Source organism: Natrix helvetica, assembly GCF_964273705.1.
Source record: "Natrix helvetica genome assembly, chromosome: 12".
Classification (NCBI taxonomy): domain Eukaryota; kingdom Metazoa; phylum Chordata; class Lepidosauria; order Squamata; family Natricidae; genus Natrix; species Natrix helvetica.
Window position 1 is genome coordinate 11,303,153 of NC_138556.1, and position 13,669 is coordinate 11,316,821.

A 13,669-nucleotide genomic window follows, 5' to 3' on the forward strand; every position below is an offset into this window, starting at 1 on the left:
ACTCTTTCTAGAGTCTCGACATCTTTTTTATAGGGTGATGGCCAAAACTGGATGCAGTACTCTAGGTGTGGTCTTACTAGGGCTTTATAGAGTGGTATTAGTACCTCTTGATTGTATCCCTCTGTTAATGCAATTTATACGCACTCAGTGCGGTGGCTTAGTTCGTACCCTCCGGTCTAGCGCGCGCAGCACCCACTCAGTGTGTTCACTTAGTCTCCCGATTCGGGGGGCGGGAGGGGGGAACGACAGGAGCCCCCTCCCCTGCTCCGCAGGGGTTTGCTTTGAAGGGCTGGAGCTGGGCCGTTTCTGTCTTAATTGAAGCGCTTGGGAGGGTGGGAGGGAGGGAGAGGGACGGCGACCGGCTTTATCTGCAGGGTTTTCAAAAGAAATGCAAAGGAAAAGTGGAAGGGGGGGGGGGGGAGGATTCAAAGCGGCGCGAAGCCGCGATGATTTGAATGCGAGGCCAGCCATTGGTGCCAAGCCGGGCTGACGTCATTTCCCAACGAGGGGGATTCACATCAGAAAAGCATTTTCGGGCTCAGGGTGGGCTGAATGCAAACCGGCTGTTCGCCCGAGGGGATGGATGGCTCAGATGGGGGCACCCTGGATGGGTGGGTGTTTTTTCCCCTTCCCTCCCAAGCCACTTCTTTTCCCTTAGCTTCAAACCTACAGATCAGGTCAGATCTGGCTGTCGATCTGCTGAAGGGACAGGCTACATGATCTCTCTCTCTCTCTCTCCCTCTCTCTCCCTCTCTCTCTCTCTCTCTCTCTCTCTCTCTCTCTCTCTCTCTCTCTCTCTCCCCCTCTCTCCCTCCCTCCCTCTCCCCCCTCTCTCGCTCTTCGCGCCCTCCCCTCTAAAAACACTCCTTATGTAGATGCATGTATACATATAGTTATTTTCTCCTTTATTTTCCCTCCTATGGCAGCTCGAAGATCCAGAAGCATTCCGTGTCCTGCCACAGCACATTGAGCCTGATGCCCAATCCCATCGGAAAGAAAGAAAGAAAGAAAGAAAGAAAGAAAGAAAGAAAGAAAAGAAGAGAAAGCCTCAAGCAGGAGGGCCGTTTCTGTCTTTGGTTATCTAGCTGTATGAGTGTTATCAAGCCATCATAAAGCTAGATAACCGAAAGTAGAAATGACTTCCAAAGACTTCTGGGAACCAAGAGATGTAAAGAGAGAAAGAAAGAAAGAAAAAGAAAGAGAGAGAGAGAGAGAGAGAGAGAGAGAGAGAGAGAGAAAGAAAGAAGAAAGAAAGAAAGAAAGAAAGAAAGAAAGAAAGAAAGAAAGAAAGAAAGAAGACAATTCGTGGCCATGGACACAACTGGAGGAATGAGCCAGCACGAAAGCAGCCAGGACAGACGAAGCTTTCTTTCTTTTTCTTTCTTTTTCTTTCCCTTTTTTTTCTTCTTTTGATCTACCAGGTCTTTAAACTTGATGCTCAAGGACTTCGCCTAGCCTCTCTTCAATGCAGGTATCCTTTTATATGTCAGTAGTTGTATGTATTCTCCTAACATGTTCCTTCTTTGGTCTGTGCTTCCATGCAGTTCTTTTCAAGGGATTTGGCAACCAAGCCTTGATGTCTTGGTTCTTTTTTAATCGGTGAAATCAAAGCCAAGGTGAACGTTTAGGAACCGGGATAGCTTTGAAAAGAGAGGGGGGGGGGCAGGGACAAGCCAGCAGCAGGCACCTGCTCAGCCAGGGTGGGGTGGCAGGGAGGAGGAAGAGGAGGAGGAGGAGATGCTGCCAAACGCATTTGAAAGAATGTCTTTCTCCTAACCACAGCAAAGCTAAGAAAGAAAAAAAAAAGCCCAATAAAACTCATGGGTCAAAAGTGAGAAACGTGGGTTGGAACCTGAAGTTTGAAAAGTAAAACAATGATTTGACAAACCTTAAGGAGTGTAAAAAGGATGGGGAGTAGGGGGGGGGAAGGAAGATTGGAGAACAACTGCAATAGGTGGGAGTTGGTGACTAAGGAGGGGATTAGGTTGTAGACTGAAGTCTTTTCAACAATACCCCCTCTGCAAATTAATCTAGCCTCTACCAGTTTATGGAATTGCTCTCCACCCCTCCCAAGGCTTCCAACACCCCTCTTCCTAGATTTCGGTTTGTTGTAAGGCCCTCCCTCTCTCTCTTCCCCCTCCCTTGAAATTCTGCCCCTCTGAAAGGTCAAGTTCTTGATAATTTGATCACTTTTCATGGACTTTATCTGCCAGCTTTGTGTACAGCTAGGGGGTCTCCACACAGAGGGAAGTGAAGCAGAAATGAAAGGGTTTTTTTTTTTTTAAATAGAAAGCAGCCGGGATTTCGCAGCCAGACCTTCACACTGAGAGACTCTGCCTGCATACAAACTACCTGTTTGAATGGGGGAGACTTTTTCTTCTTCTCATCTCTCTCTCTCTCCCCGCCCCCCCCCCACTCTTCCCTGCCCCAGATCGCCCCCTTCTCCGAGGTGCCTCAATGGTTAAGGTTCACAAAGTCCTTCTTTTACCTCACCGCAAAACCCCGGAGTCGAAACATAATATATATTACAATGTCTAGCAAATAAAAAAGCAATTGGGCAATATCTGCATTCAGTTCCCATGGTAACACAAAGAACCACGCTAGCTTGGCCTAGCTTCTTTCTTTGGGCCCATTGGAGTTCCCTGTTTGAGACAAATAAGCCAGTTTCCCCCACTTCCCCTCTTTCTCTCCCTCCCTTTTCGTTGGAGCCAAACCTATTCAAGTCTTCTCTCTCTCTCTCTTCCCTCTCTCTTCTCTCTCTCCTCTCTCTCTTCCCTTTCTCTTCCCTCTCTCTCTCCTCTCTCTCTCTCTCTGCCTCTCTCTTCTGTCTCTCTCTCTCTCTGTCTCCTCTCTCTCTCTCCTCTCTCTCTCTGCCTCTCTCTTCTCTCTCCTCTCTCTCTCTCTCTGTCTGTCTGTCTCCTCTCTCTCTCCTCTCTCTCTTTCTTTCTCTCTCTCTCTGTCTATCTCTCTGTCTGTTTCTCTCTCTCTCTCTCTCTCTCTCTCTCTCTGTCTCTCTGTCTCTCTCCTCTCTCTCTCCTCTCTCTCTCTCCTCTCTCTCTCTGCCTCTCTCTTCTCTCTCCTCTCTCTCTCTCTCTGTCTGTCTGTCTCCTCTCTCTCTCCTCTCTCTCTTTCTTTCTCTCTCTCTCTGTCTATCTCTCTGTCTGTTTCTCTCTCTCTCTCTCTCTCTCTCTCTCTCTCTCTGTCTCTCTCCTCTCTCTCTCCTCTCTCTCTCTCCTCTCTCTCTCTGCCTCTCTCTTCTCTCTCCTCTCTCTCTCTCTCTGTCTGTCTGTCTCCTCTCTCTCTCCTCTCTCTCTTTCTTTCTCTCTCTCTCTGTCTATCTCTCTGTCTGTTTCTCTCTCTCTCTCTATCTCTCTGTGTCTGTCTGCCTGTGTCTGTCTGACTCTCTCCCTCTCTCTATCTCTCTCCATCTCCAATCAAGCCACCAAAACCATTCATGCCAGCATTTCACTATTATCTTTCAAAAGTTTGACTGAGATTCCTCTTAGAAGATACTGTCACTCTGCTGAAGCCTCCCTAGGAAGTTCTCCCCAAAGGTCCAGGGATTTTCCTAGCTTCTCTCCCAAGAGGGAACAGCTTACTGCTGTTTCAATTTAAACTTCTTATTCTTAAGGGGGAGGGTTTCTAGACCTGGGAGATATTGTGTAGATATAGCCACAACGGTAGCCGTTCAAAGAAACACTGGTTTTTGCACACCTTGGCCTTTGTAACAATCAAATGCACTTCTTTCACTAGCAAGAATTACCAGGGAATGCCTAACAGAGGCATTAATTTGACAGGATGTCTGTACTCTGGGGATGTGTGATTGCATCTTCATGGCTCCATCATGGATCAACCTTGAAGAGATTGATTGGTGTGATTCCGAGAAGACTTTGCTCAAGTCAACTTGACTCCTGTGACACCATGATAGCTACAGTACATGCAAATAGTTTGCCGTTGCTTTTAAAAAACAACAACAACAACGTCTCAACTTGGGTTATAGCCGTAGGGTTTCTCAGTGGTCTCCCTTCCCTTCAGAAGTCAGCAGCATGGCAACAGGTTACATTTTAAAAAAAGTTGAAATGATGTCCACCAAGGTCCGTCTGTCTTTATGTATGTTGAATATGTTCCGTGGGTGACCTCTTTAGCATATTGTGTGAGCATTGCCAAGTATAATTTAGGCAATCAATCAGGCAGTCAAACAAACCAGGGTTTAACCTGATATGTGAACTGAGCTGTCCTTGCAGGATCCAATCTTGGGTCGGTCTCTGGGAAACAGAGGTGTCATCTTCCGAGTGTTTGGAGTCCTGCTGGAGCCCATCCTCAAGGAACTTCTCTCTAGCAGAGGTTACTAAAGTATCGTACACTTGCTAGAGAGAACTTCCCTCAGGATGGGCTCCAGCATGAATCTGAAAGCGCAGAGGATTAAACCTCTGGTCCTAGTGATTGACCCATATTGGATCCTGCAACATGTATATGTGCCTTCATTTGTGAGCTTAACTTCTTCATGGTAAGCAATGTAGGAAATGACCCTGAGATCTGTACATGCCATGAAACAGCGGTCACCAACTGGTGGTCTGTGAGAAAATGCTGGTGGTCTGCAGAAAAATTGTTTGCATATTTTATATTGCACTAAATCAGGGGTCCTCAAACTATGGCCTCTAGGATACATGCAATGAGCATTTGTGTTGCTGCAGAGAGTCTCCCCTTTTGGGGTCTTTTTGTGTGGGTCGGAGGGGGGCAGAAATTCCAACGTTGGGTCTGGTTCAGCCTCCTGGTGTGGGGCTTTGGGCGAAGGCTGGAGGGCCTCGTTGCAGTGGGACAGCATCCTGGTCTGGAACCGGCTGACCATCTCAGCCAGCTGAGCATCAAGGCGTCAGTAGCAGGCCTTGCACTTCCGCAGGTCTTCCCACTGCTTGGAAAGCCTATGCTCATAGTCCTCAGTGAGGTGCTTCTGCTGAGCCTCCTTCTCGGTCAGAATTTGAACTGAGGCAACTGTTTTGCCAACTCTTTCTCGTGGTGGCTGCCTAGCTCCAACAACTACTTCCTGTTGGGCTCTAAGGAGCCCGGGTGGGCAGGCGAGGAGTGGCTGGCAGGGGAGGAGTGAGTAGAGGCTGGTGAGGCACCTTTTGACATGAGTGACATTGAGTTGGCCACAGCCACTAGTCATATGACCACCTACCCACACCCACCCAGCCGGTCATTAGACAGATCATATTAGTGGTCCGCGGGATTTAAAATTATGAATTTAGTGGTCCCTGAGGTCTGAAAATTTGGTGACCTCTGCTATGGAAGGTCTTCACCATTGAATTAACAGGCCTTTTGTTGTTGCTGTTGTTGTTGTTGTTGTTGTTGTTGTTGTACAATGCTCTTTATTCCATTTTGTGAGATTGGCTTGGACATGTCACCAATTCCTGCTCCATTCCTCCATTGAGTCATCCTATGCTTAAAGAGGTCTGAGTTGCTTTCTCGCCCACAGATATGACCCAAATTTAGACAAAGCAGCCTTCCTTTCCATTTCCCAGCTGAGGGGAAAGGACATGAGTCTATTGTACATATTCAAAGAAGTTTTCTTTCAAAATGGAGCGGCCCACAGCTAGATCTCTGGGATAATATAAGCGAAGGGCTTTTGCGCTCAGAAATGATATAGTGGATGGCTCATGTGCCATGCTTATTGTTAGTGGGCACACAGGTAGATGTATTTCTCTAGGTCTAGGAGGATGCTGTAATGGTGTCCATCCAACTTGTCTACGGGGGCCCTTTTCTATTTTCTTCTACCTTCCCCAGAATTATAGACTTCTCCAAAGAGCTAGGACATTGCGTACATCTATTTTGCTTCTTCAAAGAAAACACTTATTTCCAGAGAGAGTTTCCCCCCCAGGGAAGACCATCATCTGTACGATTCTGATCTTTGCCGGGACAGACATATCCTGGCACCTGGATCTCTTTTCCAAGGCCCGATTGCTGTCTAGAAATGTTTTCTGATTTCTGTTTTGGCTTCCAGGGTGATTTGAGATGGAAACTTTGGAGGATTTCCAATTGGAGCAGTTTTAGGATCCCACCGCATTTTCTTTTGCGTTTGGGCCCATCTTTTTCTACTCATTGTACCTGAATGTCTGATAACAATAATATGATCCAAGATCTTCTTGGTCGGTGAAATAGGAGATGGGTGATTTTGTTTCTTGACTTCTGTGATCAATGTCTGCAAACCCTGATGGTCCTTCCTAGGGTTTCCTTCTGTCTGCTCCATAGGACTGCTTTCCAGTTTTTTTTTCATTATGTTGTACTCTGGGAAGAGTAATGTGACTTAAAATGTTAAAGAGCATCAGATCTGGTATTAGACTGTCATTTAGAAAGTATCACTAAACAGGAAAGTATCACATTTGCTGAAATCTACATGTAGTCCCAGAATATTTTTTAAAAGTGCATTGTTTTGGGAACTTTAATTCAGTTTTAGCATATAATCCTGGGAAAGACAAAGAATGCACTATTCACTTTTGAGCCTTCTGATGGAACAGTAGAAAGGAATATATCTTTATAGCATCCCGTTTTATTCTTTCTAAGCCTAAAAAACGTACCCAGGGCAGTGAAAAAGGATTTCTTCCTTCCTCCCCTTTTCCTTCCTCCCTCCCATCCCATTTTCCTTCCTTCCTTTCTTCCTCACTCCCTCCCCTCCCCCTTTCCTTCCTTTCTCCCCTCCTTCCACTCTCCCTCTACTCCCTCCCTCCCCTTTTCCTCCCTCCCTCCCTCCATTTCATTCCCAGGATCTGTAATCCATGTGAATGAGCTGTTGGCTCAAACCAGCAAAGATTCTTCAAGTTCTTAATTTGGCACTTTTTAAAATTTCAAAGCCACAGTGTTCGCATTGGGCGCTATCCAGGAAAAAAAAGAAGAAGATAATTACGGTTAAGCATTGAATGCATTTGTGATTTGGGCCATCTAGAAGTCTCCCTTTTCAAAATCAGCATCAAAATGAGCAGACTTGACAAAATATTGAATGTGCAAAACACCTGGGCTGCTTTGATGACAATCGATGTTCTTTTTTTTTCCTGCCTGCTGCTTTTTCACCATCCCATTTCTCTCTTATTTTGCCCCCCCTTTCAGTTCTGAGCAGCAGAATGAGTTATGTTGGCCATTTACTGGGGGGGAGTGAGAGAAAAAGAGAGAGAGAGGGAGAAAGAGAGAGAGAGAAAGAAAGGGAGAGGGAGAGAGAGAGGGTGAGAAGTAGATGCATTGCCAAGGAGGCAAGGAGAGATTGGCATAAATGTGCATGTACATATGCAAATGTATAAATAATTACTATAATTTAAACAGAAACACAGTATATCTCAGCAGAGCGGGGAAGATTGTAGCCGGCTAAGTGGGGTGCCCAGCTGCTATCCACTGATAGTCACCTTTAAGACCCCAGCTGTGGTCTCTACTTATAGGGTTTTTAAAAAAGTCTTTAAACCAGATTGGATGTCAGAGGCCTTGAAATGAAGACAGTTCAGGTAGCAGCTTGGCGCCTGGTAGATTTTCAAAGAGAGCTGTCCTTTGCAAAACTAGCATTTGTGGTGGTGCAACTCTGGGTCCACGAAATCACGGCAGCCGGTTGGCACAATCACTAAAACGAGAGTAGCTGATCATTGCAAAGCTGTGCTTAGACTACTGTAGGCCGTGCCCTTCATTTCTCAAAGTTTTCTTCTCCTGGGAAAGCAGCTTCTGTTTTGTTTTCTTGACCGGCTTTTCAGGATGTTTGAGAATTTCTTTCCAATTTCTCTCAGGGATGGTTTCACACTGATTTTTGATTGTTGAAGGTAGCAGATAATGTTCCTATGACAGGCACCGTCTGTCATAGCCCCCTGCAAGAGGGAAGGGGCAGGGAGCAACAATGGATGAAATACATGTTGTGAGGTTAGGATGCAACCTGTGTGACTTGCAAAAGCTTGGCATTCAGGCTGCAAGTCCAAAAACTCTGGATTTTGCACCATGATCTTGTTTGCAGTATATTTTTTCATATCATCCCACATGTCAGATCTGGGTTGCAAAAATCTGGATAACCACTAGAAGGCAGCAAAAATGACTTTGGGTACCTCTTTGGCTCACAGCTAACCAGCACCTGGAGTTCTGAACTCAGCTCAGACCTCCTGACAGAGACGGAGTTTGAAAGATGTAGTTGAAAATAGGAAGTTTGATACTCTTGAAAGAGATTGACTGGTTCAGCCCCTAAGTCAAATTAAGAAGCTTTGTTAATTACTATAGGATGTGCCCAGGGTTTTATAGCTTTAACTTGCTGGGTCCAATTGACCAACATGCAGCATATTATTCTATAAATCTTTTGTAAATCTTTCTTGCCTAACCAACTGAATAAATGAAATAAACTAGCTGGTTTTGCGTAGTGTGTTAAGGGATTATTTGAAAGAGACAAGAACTATATATATATATTTCCTTTTTTCCCCCTTCAGAACATTTCCTCTGGTTAGATTATGCATGACTTCTCTTGTTTGCTTTGCAAAAAGGAGTTTACCGCTTTGGTTTTGGTAGCAGTGCAAATACGTTTTAGTTGGAACGGGTGAATTTAGTTGCTAGAAATGTTTTAGATTCGGATAAATATGAACGAAATACGTTCTGAGTGTTCAAAAGCCCCTTAACTGGTGAATCAGAGTCACTTCATCAATGCTAAAAAGCTGAAATGGAACTGCAATGGAAGAATGTGCCTTTCTCCTTTCATATGAATATTATATAAATATCTTTATCCACCGCTTCTCAGGCATATGGTCCCATCAATTGTTTAAAAAGTGTGTGCATGTATTTGGTTAACTAGCTCCATTGATTTATTGTATTCGAATATCTATGTAATATAGATTAACAGAGTTGGAAGGGACCTTGGAGGTCTTCTAGTCCAACCCCCTGCTTAGGTAGGAAACCCTACACTACTTCAGACAAATGGATATCCAACATCTTCTTAAAAACATCCAGTGTTGGAGCATTCACAACTTCTGGAGGCAAGTTGTTCCTCTGATTAATTTGTTGTAACTGTCAGAACATTTCTCCTAAATTGCTTTTCTCCTTGATGAGTTTCCACCCATTGCTTCTTGTTCTGCCCTCAGGTGCTTTGGAGAATAGCTTGACTCTCTCTTCTTTGTGGCAACCCCTGAGATATCAGTGCACTGCTATCATGTCACCCCTAGTCCTCCTTTGGGGAGGGGAGGCATTATTACCCCTCTCCTTTTGCTGAGGAAGGGGGAACTTGAGTCGTAGCATCTTGCAAGGGCCAAGCATTCATGTGATGGGACTTGGACTTGTGAGCAACAGACCAGGTGTACCCATCACACCAAGCTACAATGTGGTTTGCTAGGATTGATTTAGCATTTTGTATGTTTAAAGCTTAGCTCAGCCACCTCTGGTTTGTTCAGTGAGCTGTGGTTAAGGACACTTTGGGCCGAGAATGCTTTGTGAGTTAGAATCATGCCCTTCTTCAGGTATTTGATTTCGAGTTGACTTGGCTGACTCATCGCTTTGAATCTTCAAAAAGATCCTTCAGATCAGTTTGACGTGTTGAATGGAAGGGGGGGGGGAGGGGGGCTTCAAAACTGATTTTTAAAACTTGATCGGTGTTTTGAAAACGTAACAATTCTAAACCCATTCTGAAATGGATACAGCAAAACTTGAACAGACTGGACTCTTTTTTAAAAATTGAATTGCAAGTCTAAACTGAATCTTTTTTTTTAAGTGACAACAAAACATGAATTTGATCAAGCCTAATTACTATGTGGTGGCCCTCATATAGTCCCTGAACGCTCACCGAGAGATTTCTGATAACTATTCTTTATACATATGAATGTACCATAAAGGGACCCAGTGGTTCAGTGGCTAACACGCTGAGCTTGTCGATCACAAGGTCAGCAGTTCAGCAGTTCGAACCCCTAGCACCATGTAATGGAGTGAGCTCCTGTTACTTGTCCCAGCTTCTGCCAACCTAGCAGTTTGAATGCATGTAAAAATGCAAGGAGAAAAATAGGGATCCCTTTGATGGGAAGGTATGTGCCTTCGGCGTTTAGTCATGCTGGCCACATGATCACGGAGACGTCTTCGGACAGTCGTGGCTCTTCAGCTTTGAAACAGAGATGAGCACCGTCCCCTAGAGTCAGGAACGACTAGCACATATGTGTGAGGGGAACTTTTGCCTTTACCTTACCGTATGGAATGACTGTGAAGCTTGCATGGCAGAGAAAAACACATTTCATCCTGATCTCTTACAAGGAAGAGTTTAATAAAAAAAAAAACCCATCGTAATATTCCTCTATTAAAAAAACAAGCGAAAGTAGCTACTAGTCATTCTTGGATTTCAACTGTTCCTTGGTTCTTCCACCATAGTCAAAACTTGATTACAATTTTTTTCCCTCTGGCAAATTCCTCTTCCATCCATCCAGTGAAACTCATATTTTCCGAGGAATCCAAGAGGCAGGATTAATCCCTAAGTGATCTTCCCCAAACCCCCAAAACTTCAACCTTAGACTGTATGCTGTTGACCTCGCCCCGTTCCTAAGAGGTCTGTAAGGGGGCGTGCATAAGCGCACCAAAGTGCCTACCATCCCTGTCCTAATGTCCCCATTTATTCGTATCCATTTCATGTATTCAAAATCAGGTTTATACTTATATATGTTATCTAATACATGCTTGACTAAATAAATTTTAAAAATCTAATATGGCCTGAACAGAAATCGAATACATAATAGGTGTACAGTTGGGGTGAGCAAACCTTTGGTGGCTGGACTGGACAGGAGGCCAGGAGGTGAGAAGATAAATACCGAAGAGGTGGTCCTGCATCATATTTGTAGCCTCCGTTGAGGATTTATGTATTTTCTAGGGATTTGCACATTTTTTTGCTACTTTAAAGAAATGGCTTTAACTTGACTTACACTTCAGGGGTTCATGAGTGCCTCTGTGCCTCTGTATTTCTTGATTCAAAATGGTGGGAAATTTCCACTCCGATCCTTGGCAATTGTTATAATAAAGAACTTCAGGGTGCAAGAAAGAAAGAAAGAAAGAAAGCTAAAGGAATTAGAAATGTTGCTCTGGGGCCTTGGATTGCTCACCCTTCCAGACAGAGAAGTCTCTGCAAATCGGGGAACAGAATAGCAAGTGAGGGTTTCTTTTTTTCCCCCCTTCTTCTCGTCAACGTCTTGGTCAGTTGGTCTCTTAGAAACCAAAGCTGCTGTTCCTATAGAAGCTTTAACTCCTTTCACCTTGGGCCTGGCTTAAGCACCACTTTACCAACTTTCCTCCATTCATATCTGGGCTCCTTCAGAGCGTTGAGATGGCAGCCATTTCAAAAGAAGGGCCGGCCTTGAATTGCAGAGCCTTGGGGCATTCTAATTGGTTTTGGTTCAAGGGGCTACTGGATTTGTGAAAAGCCCTAAGGTACCTTTCCCACGCCAGGCTTCAGTTCTTCAAATTGGGATTGGGGGGTGGGTGGGGGAGGAAAGAAATGGGGAGGGAGAGGGATGGGAAGTTGGCTGAAATGGGAGGGAAGAAATAGCCAAGAAAATGATGGTTTGAGAAAGGAGCCTGAAGTAATCCACAGCCCCTCCCTACAAAGGGGGGGGATTTATGCTTAATGAACTGGATTAATCTATTTATTACATTTTACCACTACCACCACTCCGGTCTTGAGACATTGTGTGTGAAAGGCTGGCTTTCCACATCAAGCTAACTTGCCAAGCAAGGGAGCCATATTTGGGCTCCTCAGGATACATGAACGTGGCCAGCCGGGGCTTATCAAACTCTGGTTAGGTGAACTAGGGCACAAAACAATGTGTGAACCCTTTCCTGATCTAGAGACAGTGAAGCTGAATTGGCTTATAGAGAAGGCTGATGGAGACGCCGTGAATTCATGGAGTGAACCTTTGAATCCCTACCGTGTTCCCCCAAAAATGAGACAGGGTCTTATTTTCTTTTGATCCCCGGAATAAGCACTTGGCCTTATTTTCGGGGAGGTCTTATTATTTTTGAGGTGCAGGAGGCGGTGAGCGTTGTCACCTCATGGCTGCTGCTGTGTTGCAATATTTTCGGAGAGGGCTTATTTTAGCGCATACGCTCAAAAGCCTGACTGAGCTTATTATCCCGCAAGGTCTTGTTTTCGGGGAAACAGGGTACTTCCAATTGTTATCCGATACTTCAACCAATTTATGGGAGAAAGTGGCAAGAAGGTGACAAACAACAGGGAGAAAGCAGAACTATTTAACTCATGTTTTGCATCTGTCTTTACACAAAGGGATAAAACAGTCCAACCTATCAAAAGCAGCACCACAAAAATCAGATTAGGAACACAAGTTGGAATAGGGAAGAAAATGGTAAGTTAGCACCTGTCTACCCTAGATGTGTTTAAATCACCAGGACCGGATGGATTACACCCCAGTGTTCTGAAGGAACTGGCAGACGAGTTCTCAGAACCACTGAATTATATCTTTCAGAGATCCTGGAGCACCGGGGAAAAGAGCTGATGTGGTTCCCATCTTCAAAAAAGGAAAAAAAAAAAAACAGATCCAGGAAACTACAGACCTATCAGCCTGACCTCAATACCAGGAAAGATTCTGGAAAAGATAATCAAGCAACGAATTAGCAAACATCTCGAAGCAAACAAAGTAATAGCCAAAAGCCAACATGGGTTTGTCAAAAACAGATCATGCCAGATTAATCTTATTGCATTCTTTGATAATGTAACAAAATTAGTGGACCAGAAGAATGCCATCGATATAGTTTACTTGGATTTCAGTAAGGCATTTGATAAGGTAGACAGTAACCTACTACTAGATAAAGTAGAAGAATGTGGGTTAGACAGCATCACCACCAGATGGATTCGTAACTGGCTGACCAACACAGTTCTAGGTTGCATAAACCGAGGGATAGAATCAAGATCACGTAAAGGGTTAACACCATTTTATAATGCCTTGCTAAGGCCACACTTGGAATGCTGCATTCAGTTTTGGTCGCCATGATGTAGAAAGGATGTGGAGACTCTAGAAAGAGTGCAGAGAAGAGCAACAAAGATGATTAGGGGACTGGAGGCTAAAACATATGAAGAACGGTTGCAGGAACTGGGTATGTCTAGTTTAATAGAAAGAAGGACTAGGGGAAACATGATAGCAGCGTTCCAATATCTCAGGGGCTGCCACAAAGAAGAGGGAGTCAAACTATTTTCCAAAGCACCTGAGGGTAGAACAAGAAGCAATGGGTGGAAACTAATCAAGGAGAGAAGCAACTTAGAACTGAGGAGGAATTTCCTGACAGTTAGAACAATTAATCAGTGGAACAACTTGCCTCCAGAAGTTGTGAATGCCCCAACACTGGAAGTCTTTAAGAAGATGTTGGATAGCCATTTGTCTGAAACACTATAGGGTTTCCTGCCTAGGCAGGGGGTTGGACTAGAAGACCTCCAAGGTCCCTTCCAACTCTGCTATTGTATTGTATTGTATTGTATCAAACTGAACTGTAGGCCATACCTGATCCCACCTTATCATAAACCCTCATTCTGGTTTCTCGTAGAATTGCTGCTGATGGAATAACTTTGATTTGCACTAGCTTCGTTTTCTTTATGCGAGCTGTACATCATGATTTTTTTTCAGAGCAAGCACATTAGAATGCAGCAACAATGCATTTCCTGAATTGGGTAGTTGTTCCCGATGGAGTA

The 13,669-nt window shown here is 44.5% G+C and overlaps 1 long non-coding RNA gene across 1 annotated transcript in view; it reads left to right on the forward strand.

Moving 5' to 3' along the window:
• Positions 1–1,225: 1,225 nt before the first annotated feature.
• Positions 1,226–13,669, forward strand: part of LOC309398192 — a 64,352-nt gene continuing 51,908 nt past the window's right edge. Inside the window, exon 1 of the long non-coding RNA XR_014176367.1 lies at positions 1,226–1,471. This is a non-coding gene — a long non-coding RNA (uncharacterized lncRNA). The remainder of the gene's footprint in view (positions 1,472–13,669) is intronic.